The sequence below is a fragment of the Dasypus novemcinctus genome, chromosome 6 (genome assembly GCF_030445035.2).
Source record: "Dasypus novemcinctus isolate mDasNov1 chromosome 6, mDasNov1.1.hap2, whole genome shotgun sequence".
Taxonomy (NCBI): Eukaryota; Metazoa; Chordata; class Mammalia; order Cingulata; family Dasypodidae; genus Dasypus; species Dasypus novemcinctus.
The window spans coordinates 97,636,244-97,640,719 of record NC_080678.1 but is presented as its reverse complement, the minus strand read 5'-3'; positions in this window follow the sequence as shown (position 1 = coordinate 97,640,719).

Below are 4,476 nucleotides of genomic sequence, written 5' to 3'. Positions count from 1 at the left end.
ATATGGGAGGTACAGGGCTTGATTCCCCTGGCCTCCTGGTGAAAACAAGCTGGTCCGTGTGGTGAGCTGGCCCATGTGGCGAGTTGGCCTGAGCAGAGAGTTGGCCCATGTGGTGAGCTTGCCCATGTGGTGAGCTGGCCCAAGTGGAGTGCTGGCCCAGGTAGCAGTGCTGGCCCACGGGGTAAGCTGGCCTGAGCAGAGAGCTGGCACAGCAAGATGATGCAACAAAAAGAGACACAGAGGAGAGACAATAAGAGATGCAGCGGACTAGGGAGCTGAGTCCTCCAGAGATTGAGCACCTCTCTCCTCCTCTGGAAGGTCCCAGGATTGGCTCCTGATGCCACCTAAAGAGAAGACAGCAGACACAGAAGAATGCACAGCAAATGGACACAGAGAGCAGACAGTAAGGTTGAGGGTGGGGGGAAGAAGTGAAAAACAACAACAACCAAAAAAAGCTGCTGGGAGTCATTGATATGTTGACCTGATTCTGGTGTCCTTTCCCATACCTGGAATGTAGGCACACTTTTTTCTCCATTTTACCACCAACCTAATTCCATCTGAACTATATAATTTAGAAATTCTGTGAGGATCTTTGGTCCTTATGCAAGTTCTTCTTTCCTTCCCCACAGATCACATATCACAAGATGTTCAGGAAAGGGTCAATGAATTTGTTGCCTGCATCTTGTCTTTAAAGTAGCTGCTGGAAGCTTCTCTCCCTGTCCCCTACATATTCACACAAAATAAAAGTTCAGTGATGTTAATCACCCTACTAAAACAAAGTAGATTTACCAATACTCTCAGAATTCCCCAAACTAATGTAGGCAGTCTGATTCGTATAGATGAGCACAGAAATGCCAGTGTTGGAGATGTGCTGATTGATGTGTTGGAGAACATGCCTCTGTGCAGACCTGAATCCTAGGTCTGTATGTGGAACGGACCCTCTCTCTCTCCCCCTCTTTAATGCACTTGGGGTCCTATAGTTGTTTAGTGAAAAAACATCTACCATAGAGAAGGAGGTATATATTCTTGATGGCATTTTCTTTTTTGATTTAGCATTCACTTGGGAGAATTGGTGGTGGAGGATTTTTCTCCCACTCCAGTTATGTAGAAGTTTCATTACCTATTAGTGCTCCATAGAGAATGAAATCTCTAGTATGACACTTGACCCCCCTAGAATGACTAGAATAAAAAAGATGGACAATAATTGTTGGTGAGGATGTGGAGAAAATGGACCCTCATACCTTACTAATGGAAATGTAAAATGTTTTGGAGAACAATCTGGCAGTTCCACAAAAAGTTCAACATACAGTTATTATATGACCTAACCATTATTACTCCTAGGATTCACCCAAGAGAGTTGATAATGTATGTCTAATATGTGTGAATGTGTTTGATGATAACAAAATGCCATACCTATGTCATCATAGCCAAAAAATGAAAATGGTAAAAGCCTGTCATTTGGAATAAACAAAATGTGGTATATATATATAAAATGGAATACTCTTGGGCCATATAAAAGGAATGAAGTATTGATACATGCTTGCATCATGGATGGAACTTGAAAATAAGTGCAAGAAGCCACACAAAGTGCTATATGTTGTATGATTGTAGGATTCCATTTATATGAAATGTCTTTAATAGGTAACTCTATAGAGACAGAAAGCAGGTTAGTGATTGCCTGGGGTTGAGGGTGGAGAATGGGAAATGAGTGCTAATGGGTTCTTTTTTGGGTGTTGAAAATGTTATAAAATTAGTGGTGATGGGTGCACAAAATATACCAAAAGCACTAGTGTGTACATTTTCAGAGGGTGAACTTTAGGGCATGTGCATTGTAATTCAATTAAGCTATTATAAAGAAACCTGAATATTTGGGCAGGATTCTGACACAACTGCCTGATTCCAGAGACTGAATACGATTTACTGAAACTGATCCTCAAGTAGTGAAAATACAGAAAGCCTGAGTTCAGGCTACAAGAATCAAGTTTCCAGCATTTTGAGGTACCAAGCAGATTTTATTCAAGAGAACACGAATAGATACATTATTTTTCATGTAAAGTAACCTTACATATTTACCACATTATAGGCTTTGAAATGATTGGAGAAATTAAATTTACTTCCATATAACTGGAAATCTTCTGTCTTAAAGTGGTTATATGTGCTGCTTCTACTGCTTCCATAATCTTTTTTTTATTGTTCAAAATATGCTTTTAGTGGGATTCTATGTGTTTGCTCCTATTGGTTTACTCCTTGAAAGCATTCAAGAAAGTTTTCCTATTCTGATGTAGGTTAAGTTCAATGTATCAAGAAACCCCTCAGGGGAGCAGATGTAGCTTAAGTGCTTGAGTGCCTGCTTCCCATGTACGAGGTCCCAGTTTCCATCCCTGGTATCTCCTAAAAAAGAAAGGAAGGAAGGGAGGGAGGGAAACATCTTAAATTCAGTTTGATTCTCTGTAAGAATTTGAAACAAGATATTCAATTCCAAAGAGTCAAACAAACATATATCTCTTTCTTCCCTCTCTCCTGGCCTTCTCTCAGCCTGGTCTGAAAGGTTCAAGTCCATCTTGATTCAGGTATTCTTACCTATCAATTTATTGCTCTTTATCTAATATTCTCAATCAGATCATCCCCATTCCCCTTGAGAGCTAATACTGATTTAGGTTTCAGTTTCATCATGATTAACATACTTAAGTAGGAAAAAACTTAATTAATTTGTGTGGTATCATATACCAATACCATTTTGCTCTCCTGAAATTATACCTTAAAAACTTAATGGAGTTTCAGTGCCCCTGAAACTTTATCCATTCATTTACTGCCTATATCTTAGAGCACGCTACTTCAAAAAAAAAAGACAGATATCATTGGGTACATTTAAAAAAATTATGAAATGGTCTTTATTCAAAATATTAGCACATTTAAAAGCTTTTAAGATAATTAGAAAAATCTTTACAACACACAAGCACATTTAACATTTTCCTTTCATTCTGTTTTTTTCTCTAGATAATATTAGATTTAAATATGCATAATTGCATAAAATCAGAAGAATTTTCCAGTTTTCAATATAATTGTAATTTCCACTTTGAATGGCTATACATGGACTTTAAAATATGAGCAGTTAGGCTGCACTCACATTTTCCCCACTTGACCAAAAAAAAAAAAAAAATCAGCATGGGAAGCTTGTGGAGCTCCTTTCCCTTAGAATAGGTCTTTAACATGACTGCACCTTTGAATCACTTTGGGCTTTGCCAATGAAATCAAAGGTCTCTTAGGCGAGATTTTCTTGAACTGCACAAGTAGTACCAGTGGGCAGCTGTGTTTGAGAACATGCTGCTATAGCAGTGGTTCCCAAATGTGAGTGTGCTGCAGAGCCACCTGGAGGGCTTGGTAAAGGCCAGCGCATCGGGCCCCCTCCCCAGAGGTTCTGATTCAGAAGGCCTGGGCTGGGGCCCAAGAATGTGCATTTTCTAACACATTCTCAGGTGATGCTGTTTTTGGTCTGGGACCCCACTTTGAAACCCACTGCTTTACAGAGAGAGATTCCTGTAGGATAAGCTGCCTGTGAGATTTTATAAGATCAGAGGTAATATCTATTTTTCTGACAAATGATCTTAAATTGAATGGCTTTTAGGAAAAGCGTGCGCCAACTTATACTTCCATTAGCAAGGGCTACTTGCTTCGCTTCAGTTTGCCGCTCATAGTTACAAGAATTGTTGATGGTGTTTTTCTGATTTTACGGTTGGAAATGTTATTTGGAAAACAGTTTAATTTGGAGCCTCCCCTCATGGTCTAAAGTCAGTTCCATGTGATTTAAATAGCCCATTGTGAAAACCCAGCTGTGTGTGGAGGAGGGAGTCGGTGGGAAGGAGGGATGAGGCATTGCTTCATTGAAAATCATGTGTTCTGGGAGATATTTCTGCCCTGCCTCGCCAGGTCACTGGGACTTGTAGTTAGATTGGCTTCTTACATATGGTGCCTGGCTAATTGCATCCAGAGTGTGGTCCTTAATCTTTAGAGTACATCTCTGGAAGTTCAGGTTCAATTTTCTTAAAAAAAAAAAAATCTCTGGACGATTCAAGGGGGCAGAGGGAAGAAGGGCCTGCAAGCTGTGAGTGGAGGGCGGCATTGGCCCCGGGAGTCCTGCAGCCTCACCCCTGCCTGCCCCGGGTAAGTCCACAGCAGGCGCTGACAAAGGAGGGCCTCTGTCTGGTGCAGCAAGGAGTGGGCTTGAATCTGTGTCCTCTGTATCTAAAATTACAAAAATTGACAGGAAGAAAAACAGACTTAGATGTTCACTAGGTGTCTGGGAAGGAGGTTGCAAGATGAGCTGCTTGTTTTTAGCAGGTTTGAAAAAGGTATGAAAACCCCAGCAAGCGCCTGGCATCTTGGTTGCCTACTTGCACGGAGACCTGGAGGTCAGTACTGGGTTTCCAGGCGGGCATCGACGGGGTAGGTCCAGCCTGACACGGCTGTTCTCTTTGA